Source organism: Limulus polyphemus, unplaced genomic scaffold (genome assembly GCF_000517525.1).
Source record: "Limulus polyphemus unplaced genomic scaffold, Limulus_polyphemus-2.1.2 Scaffold10665, whole genome shotgun sequence".
In the NCBI taxonomy this organism is placed as follows: Eukaryota; Metazoa; Arthropoda; class Merostomata; order Xiphosura; family Limulidae; genus Limulus; species Limulus polyphemus.
The window spans coordinates 1-11,143 of NW_013676275.1; the positions used below are offsets into that span (position 1 = coordinate 1).

General features: G+C 32.8%; 1 long non-coding RNA gene across 1 annotated transcript; it reads right to left on the minus strand.

Annotated features, from left to right (window-relative positions):
• Positions 1-931: 931 nt before the first annotated feature.
• LOC111083682 lies at positions 932-10,794 on the minus strand. The gene is made up of 3 exons (XR_002609185.1): positions 10,742-10,794; positions 6,077-6,133; positions 932-1,047 (listed from the first exon to the last, which is right to left on the minus strand). It is a non-coding gene; the product is annotated as an uncharacterized LOC111083682 (long non-coding RNA).
• Positions 10,795-11,143: the final 349 nt, after the last annotated feature.

Sequence of the window (11,143 nt, forward strand, 5' to 3'; positions counted from 1 at the left end):
CGGCTCGATGCAGTTAATTAAGTGTGTCCAACGGCTCGATGCAGTTAATTAAGTGTGTCCAGCGGCTCGTTCTTAAAGTATTTTCCATCACTCGAATCAATCTATTAAAACGTAAATTTACGTGAATAAATATACATAATAAGGTCATGTAGGGCTCGTTCTCAAGCACGTGAGAGTGGGTGATTTTATGACTCACGTGTATTTTCTTCCATTTCTAATTCTCATTAACAGTCACCAAATGACGTGGTTTGTAAAAAAAAAACTGATCATCAAAACAGTTTTATCTTTTGATCTGGTCAGAAACTTTTTTATATTTTTTCTTTTTTCTATCCACTCAAATTAAATAGTTCATATTAATATCGTTAACTATCTATTATGATTCAATGAATATCACCCATGTAAAAAAAACTTTGAGCTCGTGAGCAACATGCTGCTTATCTATTTAGAAACTACACACAGACACACACACACACATATATATTCCGCTAATATCAATGTATAAATTTTTTCAAATCCTAAACCATGCTACACTGCTACACGTGGGATACTGTGACAAAATAGTAATGTTACATCTACTATAATGTAACGAAAACCGTGTAAAAGTTACATGAACGTAACATTTATAAAACTAAGAACAGAAATACTTTTTAACAAAATAAAGAGCTCCATATACTTAATTGGATTAATTATTGACACAACGTTTCATTTCCACTCACGTGAATTCAGTCTGTTACTTTCCTGTCAATAACCAGTAAAGTAAAAACATTTCTCAAAATATATTTAAAAAAATCAAATGCTAAGCAACAAACACTTCAGTCTTCGATTTTTTTATAAAGAGATTTAAATTTTATGAAGAACACACAGAAAAAGAAATGATGGTCTGACATCAGAAAACTTACAAAAAAAAAAACAAACAGGTCATTTTACCTGAACGTAAAGCAGGAGTTTTGGAGTCGGCTTGTTGATTTATACCACCACTAGAGGGCGCGCCAAGTGAAGAAACGGGGGACTTGAAGACAGAGGAGAAACCCAAGAGAGAGAGAGTCTCTGGTCGACAGGAAACGGAAGTAATTATAGGCAAGCAGAAAGCTACACAGTACGTTAAGATGAAGCAGAAATACGGCATAATATAATACACAGGAAACGGAAGTAATTATAGGCAAGCAGAAAGTTACACAGTACGTTAAGATGAAGTAGAAATACGGCATAATATAATACACAGGAAACGGAAGTAATTATAGGCAAGCAGAAAGCTACACAGTACGTTAAGATGAAGTAGAAATACGGCATAATATAATACACAGGAAACGGAAGTAATTATAGGCAAGCAGAAAGCTACACAGTACGTTAAGATGAAGTAGAAATACGGCATAATATAATACACAGGAAACGGAAGTAATTATAGGCAAGCAGAAAGCTACACAGTACGTTAAGATGAAGTAGAAATACGGCATAATATAATACAGTAAAAGACAGCACGTGAGAAGAACACACAGTCCAAGAGTAGTACGAAAATCAGAAAGAGGTCAATTTTTTTGTCGGATTAATCAAGTTACAAAATTTTGCTGATAAGTTGTTGTTTTAGAAGCTCGTGCATTACTATGTATCTCAACTTGTAGAAAAATGAAAAATCGAATTCAACATTGATGTTCTTTTTATTGATGGATGGATACCAAAATATTGATCTTTAAACTCAATATTTCCATAATAATAATAACAACCAATTGTTGTAAGAAAATTATAATATTAAAAATTACTGAAGTGATGAAAGTTTTAAATTTACACTAATCATTGAGAAATCAAGAACTATAAACAAGCTATCCCACTAATTAACACAATACATATTATTTAATATATATCCAACTGCATTATAATGTAACTCATCAAATCATGAAGGGATTCTGAGTTTACCCACATAAACATATACAGATACTTTTAAAAGTAAAATATCAAAATGATAAATACCACAAGAAAAAATAATTCATCATTTTTCCAAGTCTATAAATGTAGAAACATTTCAGACTGAAAGCAACAGATCAGATCTGAGAGGACTGCAAATAACAAGTACTTACGAACACAGACTGAGAGCAACAGATCAGATCTGAGAGGACTACAAATAACAAGAACTTACGAACATAGACTGAGAGCAACAGATCAAATCTGAGAGGACTACAAATAACAAGAACTTACGAACCCAGACTGAGAGCAACAGATCAGATATGAAAGGACTACAAATAACAAGAACTTACGAACATAGACTGAGAGCAACAGATTAGATCTGAGAGGACTACAAATAACAAGAACTAACGAACACAGACTGAGAGCAACAGATCAGATCTGAGAGGAATACAAATAACAAGAACTAATGAACACAGACTGAGAGCAACAGATCAGATCTGAGAGGACAACAAATAACAAGAACTTAAGAACAGAGACTGTGAGCAACAGATCAAATCTGAGAGGACTACAAATAACAAGAACTTACGAACACAGACTGAGAGCAACAGATCAGATATGAAAGGACTACAAATAACAAGAACTTACGAACACACACTGAAAGCAACAGATCATATCTGAGAGGACAACAAATAACAAGAACTTACGAACATAGACTGAGAGCAACAGATCAGATCTGAGAGGACTACAAATAACAAGAACTTGCGTGTTTTATACACTTCTACCTATCAAATTTCACAAACACTAAATTTAAACTTAAATAATATACTTCTTCCAAAAACTGTCTTTCATCATTTTCTTTCTCTTGGTATCGTGTAAAATTACACTTAGAAACAAGTTCTGTAACACATGTGTATTAGTAAATGTTACACCAGTCAAACTTTCCCATAAGTAGATGTAACATATTTCATTATTATCAATTTAACTCAGCTGGTGGAAACTAATGTATAATAAGGGTGCAATACTTACTGGGTTTCTTTCCTAACATTAGCTTGATGTGGTTCACACTGTGTGTGTTGATCTAGAAAACTAAGTAAAAACCAAACTGTAAATCTTCGTACACTAACACTGTGTGTATCACTTTCAAGAACACCAAAACCACAGCTTGATCTGAACTTTCCAGAACATCAGCCATGCACTGCTAGAGTCCATTCTGACAAAATACAACTCTATAAAACCACAGCTTGATCTGAACTTTCCAGAACATCAGACATGTACTGCTAGAGTCCATTCTGACAAAATACAACTCTATAAAACCACAGCTTGATCTGAACTTTCCAGAACATCAGCCATGCACTGCTAGAGTCCATTCTGACAAAATACAACTCTATAAAACCACAGCTTGATCTGAACTTTCCAGATCATCAGCCATGTACTGCTTGAGTTCAACAGTGATGTGTGTGGCTACAGTACATCACCAGTGTTTGTTCAACAGTGATGTGTGGGCTACAGTTCATCACCAATATTTGTTCAACAGTGATGTGTGTGGCTACAGTACATCACTGGTGTTTGTTCAACAGTGATGTGTGTGGCTACAGTACATCACCGGTGTTTGTTCAACAGTGATGTGTGTGGCTACAGTACATCACCAGTGTTTGTTCAACAGTGATGTGTGTGGCTACAGTACATCACCAGTGTTTGTTCAACAGTGATGTGTGGGCTACAGTTCATCACCAATGTTTGTTCAACAGTGATGTGCGTGGCTACAGTTCATCACCAATGTTTGTTCAACAGTGATGTGTGTGGCTACAGTTCATCACCAGTGTTTGTTCAACAGTGGTGACGTGTGGCTACAGTTCATCACCAATGTTTGTTCAACAGTGGTGACGTGTGGCTACAGTTCATCACCAGTGTTTGTTCAACAGTGGTGACGTGTGGCTACAGTTCATCACCAGTGTTTGTTCAACAGTGATGTGTGTAGTAAGTATAGTGTGAAAATTAAACTACCTGGTATGGTTAGCTAACACTGAAAGTTTACTGACACTAACGACAGATTCCATTATTTTCCAATCAGTTTGGCCATTATATAGTTGACAGCTGAATGTATGAAGCAGCAGGCTCTCTATCAGATTTTAATTGTACAATAAAATGTATCATAAACCTGTATGCCAATTAAAGCAGAATTAGGTGAAAGTGGTTCAAATATATTCATATTGTCCTAACTGGGAAGATAAATTTTTTTTGTCGATAAGATGCATAATTGTTCATTTAAACCTAAAATACATTGTATTTCTTCTAACCAATCAAACATAACTACTAGTCACAATCTCAGTTTTTGACTGTCGATCATAAAACCACCTCTTTCACCTCAAACAAATAAAAAACAAGGAACCAGTAACACCGGAAACTTGATACTTTCCACTTCTAAAAACATCATTTTGGTTCATTTTTTTCAATATCGAACAAACGACAAATTTGCATTTCTATTCTTGTGGTATAAACCAATTTACCGTCATAGTGGAGAACACGTGTGGTAACGTAAAGCACTGTAATTACTTGATGATGAAATATTATCAGCTCATTAGTAAAGTTACCAATTCTAAACTTAGAAAACTAACTAAAACCAACACCATAAATGGAGTAAAGTAAATGATGTTTACTGCACAAATAATTAATTTCAAAGTTGTGGTGAAGTTTACAATCAGAAACCAATTACAAACTAATTAAGGAAAAAAAATTATAATTACAACGATACGGCTATAATTAAACTTAAAAGGTCCATCTACGAGTGGGTGTGACATTTCGTTGAAACAAACTTTGTATGTTACCTTATACCCACCAGATGAAGTACAAAACACGATGCTTCTTACGAAGATAAATGTCAGATATATAAGGTTAGATGGTGTGTTGTAATATTAACAAAATTATCTTCATCCACTTCATGCTATAACGGTTCAAGCAATTTACAACTGTATATAGTGTCTAGACTACTACTGAACGAAGAGCCTCATCACCACTAGCTATAGCAGGTATAGTGTGGTTGACATATTATTATACATTCATTTTTACTTTTATTCACTTCTTATTAATAATTAGAAATCATATTTTAATATATTTCTATGCATCTTCATCAAAATATTGTTGCAGGGTTTACATGAACAGTTTAACATAGATAAGTAGTTCTAAACTGCTACAACTGTCTGTCCGTCTAAGCTTGTTGTTAAATAATTCTTCAACTAAACAAGTCATAGCAATTGATTTCAGTTAGACTGTTGAGGCTGTTTAATTGATTTCAGTTAGACTGTTGAGGCTGTTTAATTGATTTCAGTTAGACTGTTAAAGCTGTTTAATTGATTTCAGTTAGACTGTTGAAGCTGTTTAATTGATTTCAGTTAGACTGTTGAGGCTGTTTAATTGATTTCAGTTAGACTGTTAAAGCTGGTTAATTGATTTCAGTCAGACTGTTGAAGCTGTTTAATTGATTTCAGTTAGACTGTTGAAGCTGTTTAATTGATTTCAGTTAGACTGTTGAAGCTGTTTAATTGATTTCAGTTAGACTGTTGAAGCTGTTTAATTGATTTCAGTTAGACTGTTGAAGCTGTTTAATTGATTTCAGTTAGACTGTTGAAGCTGTTTAATTGATTTCAGTTAGACTGTTGAAGCTGTTTAATTGAATTCAGTTAGACTGTTGAAGCTGTTTAATTGATTTCAGCTAGACTGTTGAGGCTGTTTAATTGATTTCAGTTAGACTGTTGAAGCTGTTTAATTGTTTTCAGTTAGACTGTTGAAGCTGTTTAATTGATTTCAGTTAGACTGTTGAAGCTGTTTAATTGATTTCAGTTAGACTGTTGAAGCTGTTTAATTGATTTCAGTTAGACTGTTGAAGCTTACTAATCATGTAACAACTGTGGTTACTTCAAAACCTACCTGTAATTACAACTTGTGTACCACAAACTATACTTCTAAATCTGTGAATTTATCTAAACTACATTTAATTTACTTGGATTTATTAGGAAACGTTCGCTAGACAACAAACTTTAACAGAAAGGTGGGAGGTGCAAGTTTGCCACAGCAATGTGTGTGTGTTTTGTAGGCACAGTTATATACAAACATAAAAATGAGCTCATGTGTTACACCTTTCAAAGAGAGTTTCTGGGGAAACTAAAACAAACTTGTTTACCTTCAGGTGAACACTGGGAGTCCGACTTGTCCATAGTCAAAACCATCCAGAGTGAACCTAGAAAACAACGTCATCATCTTAATGCAAATATCATAAATTGTGTGATGACTCTTATTAAACATTTTAACATGTCTTAATTTTAAGGTTTATTTTGTAATTTTCAATTTAGAGATGAAGAACATCACAGCCTCAAACTGAATTGTTTCTATCTACTTTGCCTCTATATTTATCAGACAGTTTTAATCATTATTAATTTTCTGTCTTAATAAATAAACTCGTGATATAAATTGTGTCTTATCCTTTTTTAAATACAGTGAAACACAAAGACTTCCACTTATCTAATGTAAAGTTGAAAATGAATTACTAATTATACAAGTTTTTAAGTATCATAAAATAATAATTTATCAATTAATTATTTATAATTTTTGCTATAAGTAGCAGATATACTGTTGGTTAAACTTATAAAAATGTTATTAGATCAAATATGATTTAAAAATACGATCTTCTAAGAAAATAAAACACGAGAAATCTAGCTCCAATCATCAGAAAAGATGTTTGAGAAAATAAAAGAAGTCCACCTATGAAGAGTATCAGAAAATAGGCCTAAGAAGGCATATGCTGCTCGTTTTTTCACTATCAGAATTAAAACATATTCAGCGGAAAGTCTAAAATGTCTTGATTTTTCTTAATCTTTTCGAAATTGGAAGCTCATTTGACAATACAAGCAGGTTATAATTATGTTAAGAAATACAACTTAAACTTAATTTTAACATTTGTTGTTTACAGTCTGTTCAAAAATCAAGATTTATTCCACGTAACGTACATTTCGAGAATTTGTAACAAAAGAAAATTGTAAATAATTCCTATTTCAAGCTTAAAACTCAAGGGCGGCGGCCGTGATATGAAAATATGGAGACCTCCTAGCGGCTGACAATACAACTACAGACTATTTACATCAGGAGTTTGAAAGAAGCCTACGGCAACGATCTTAACCAGAATAAACCGTGATATAGCATCCCGGGTTACTAATCAATAAACTGACTTCTTTAATCCCTCCCTTCCCCCCGGTCCGGGAAACTCGATGTGAGAAAAGTTGAAAGGGGAAGGGGGGGGGGAGAAATTGGTTAGCGATATAGGCCCCTGCACATAATTAGCACAAGAAAGAGAGAAACATGGCGACGTGGTTTTTGAGAATGTGATTGGTTCGGGACGGTGACGCGCGGCAACAAGAGCTGGTAACACATGTAAAGATGTGTGGGGATCAATATTCATATAAGAACTGAATCAACTTCATTACGGGAGTTATATTTTCCAGCGGAGGCAGATTACCAATGCAAAATAATAAACCTTAGCAACTACTTTGCTGAAACTCGGTTTTCCGTGAGTAACAAAATACAATGCCAGATCAGATGGATATTTGAGGTTCTGAAAATAAACTGTACGCTGTGATGCAGTTGTTTTTTTCCTGTAACATCTATGTGGTTAATTTACGGTGGTTTAATGTTCTTGAATAATATGTTTGAGCAAAATAAAAATGAAACAAAACAGTTGTACAAACTGTCCTTCCATGGAACAAAACTAATTCAATCTGAACTTTAAAAAAATTACGTAACATGGGACAAAACTAATTCAATCTGAACTTTAAAAAAATTACGTAACACTGGAACAAAACTAATTCAATCTGAACTTTAAAAAAATTACGTAACACTGGAACAAAACTAATTCAATGGAACAAAACTAATTCAATCTGAACAAAACTAATTCAATCTGAACGTTAAAAAAAATACGTAACAATGGAACAAAACTAATTCCATCTGAATTTTAAAAAAAATTACGTAACAATGGAACAAAACTAATTCCATCTGAACTTTAAAAAAATATGTAACAATGGAACAAAACTAATTCCATCTGAATTTTAAAAAAATTACGTAACAATGGAACAAAACTAATTCCATCTGAACTTTAAAAAAATACGCAACATGGGACAAAACTAATTCAATCTGAACTTTAAAAAAAATACGTAACACTGGAACAAAACTAATTCAATGGAACAAAACTAATTCAATCTGAACTTTAAAAAAAATTACGTAACATGGAACAAAACTAATTCAATCTGAACTTTAAAAAAATTACGTAACACTGGAACAAAACTAATTCAATCTGAACTTTAAAAAAATTACGTAACACTGGAACAAAACTAACTCAGTCTGAACTTTAAAAAAAATTACGTAACACTGGAACAAAACTAATTCAATCTCAACTTTAAAAAAATTACGTAACATGGGACAAAACTAATTCCATCTGAACTTTAAAAAAAAATTAACATAACACGCAAATTAATCCGCATGCGCATTGTAAGAGCATCGATTTTTTTTTTCCAACACAATCGTGTATCCAAATTATCCGCCTAGGTTTCGCTGCCCCGTATTTTACATTCCTCTACTAGTGGTTCATCCGTGGCGGAACAAAAAAAAGTTCTTAAATGATGCACAAGATTTAGTAGTTAAAAATACCAAAATATGAGTATTTAAAACTGTTCTTATGTTTTTCTGTATATAATTTGCTAAATGTTAAATAATTTGTTTAAATGTGTTAAATAATTTGTTTAAATTTGTTAAATCTATATATTCGAACAATGAAGTTCCAGTTTATCTTTAACTGCTTATATTTAAACCTTCTAAGTGCTTCATGGTCACTAAACCTGATTAAAATAAACCTTCTAAGTGCTCCATCATGGTCACTAAACCTGATTAAAATAAACCTAAGTGCTTCATGGTCACCAAACCTGATTAAAATAAACCTTCTAAGTGCTCCATGGTCACTAAACCTGATTAAAATAAACCTTCTAAGTGCTCCATCATGGTCACTAAACCTGATTAAAATAAAATAGAGCACTTAGAAGGTTTATTTTAATCAGGTTTAGTGACCATGGAGCACTTAGAAGATTTAAATATAAGCAGTTAAAGCAGTTATTTTAATCAAGTTTTGTGACCATGGAGCACTTAGAAGGAGGAAGTGATGTTTTGTGTCGAATAATATTACAACTTTGAGAGGAAGTGATATTTTGTGTCGAATAATATTACAACTTTGAGAGGAAGTGATGTTTTGTGTTGAACAATATTACAACTTTTAACAGGAAGTGATGTAAATACAGCATGATTTCAGTAACCTCAGAGTGTTAGATTGTGTTTTGAAGCTAACGTAATAGAATCAGTTATGTAAATGTATTTATTAAATAAAATAATTCGGTATACTTTAGTAATAATAACCGTATATGAAGTACAACCAATGTTTATTTACATAAACAAACAGTTTTCAAACAGACTTCATGTGGTTTAGACTCAAATGTGAAGTTTTCGTAGTTAAACAGTTATTTTAATCAAGTTTAGTGACCAGGAAGTGATATTTTGTGTCGAATAATATTACAACTTTGAGAGGAAGTGATGTTTTGTGTTGAACAATATTACAACTTTGATAGGAAGTGATGTTTTGTGTCGAATAATATTACAACTTTGAGAGGAAGTGATATTTTGTGTCGAATAATATTACAACTTTGAGAGGAAGTGATATTTTGTGTCGAATAATATTACAACTTTGAGAGGAAGTGATGTTTTGTGTTGAACAATATTACAACTTTGAGATCAAAATCTTGGTTACAACTATTCAACACTTGTATATTATTTGTGTTTACTTGGTTGCCTAGCAATGTAGTATCGTTTTTGAAACTACAACATTTAACTGCGTGGTTAATTATTCAACTGTTCCAAAGTGAGGATGCCAGGTAAACCTAGCGAAACGTTTTTTTTTGTTGTTTTTTTTAAATAAATTGTTTTAAAATAAATAAATATACTTTTAATAAATACAACTCAGTATATAACTGTGATTTACTACAAAACAGGTTAAAAGAATCGAACACTGATGTTATAATTAGTAAAGTTATAATTAAAATACGACTAAGTAGAAAACCAAATAGTAGTTACGTCCCATAGAATGCTTGGAACATTCTTCGACCGAACTTCCTATAAAACTTCAAAAGTCGCGGCCGATGTATCATTACACATCCACGACTGTTACTTAAACTCGAATAGGAAAACAGAAAAGTGGTTATGGCTTACGAAAACCGTGAGTTTACAGTTTGGATGCTGTTAACAAAATGGCCAACTTAAAATCTCAGAATGCGGCCACTGTTGACCGAAAAGTTATAACACTCGATGTAAAATTTGCCAAAACTGAACACGTATAAAGCTGTTTGGCTGTCTGTTAACTACAACTGACAGTTTTTGTCACAATTCTATTCTTCCAATTAATTTAATATTTCTACTGTTTTACACCAAATTGATAACCAAAGAAATCGGATTTCCTCCAACACGCGGGATTGAACAGTTCGAAGTGAATATACAACGTAATAGTCACTTTTAAATATAGCTTTAAAGATGAGTTTATAGGTTAGAAAAAAAAGAAATTGGTGTTGTCGTGTTTTATACACGAGGATGACAATAAGACTAAAATCAAATATAAATCCTAGTTTTGATATTTCTAATCTATCTATCCCTCTGTATCTACACATGTATGTGTCGTACTAAGTTTGTCGACGTTTTACAATTATTTTTATACACTTTCACAAATTTCTTTTTATTACTCCATAAAATTATACGAAACACTCACCTGGCTAGAGGCACTGCATAGCTGTCTTTAACAGCTGTCAAGGATGTTTCTGTAAACGACAGTAACATTTATTAACATATAATTTACGTAACCTTTTACAACAAGAAATACAAAGATTTTCAATGACAACATTGTCTCTACGGCACATTTTTAGACTCCACACAATTTAATTAATAAATATAACTGGGAAATAAAAATCAGACATTTTTAAGATGTTTTTTTCTGTTCTGATAAAGCCCGTTTGTTTTTGTTTTTCGGCGGTAAGCTGCACAACGGACTATCTGCGATCCGTCAACCGCGGGGAATCGAACCACCAATTTCAGTATTGTAATCCCGTAACTCACCGCCGACCCCTCGAGGATCCTTTCTACTGAAGGAATTTCAACGTGACTGTTACATGTC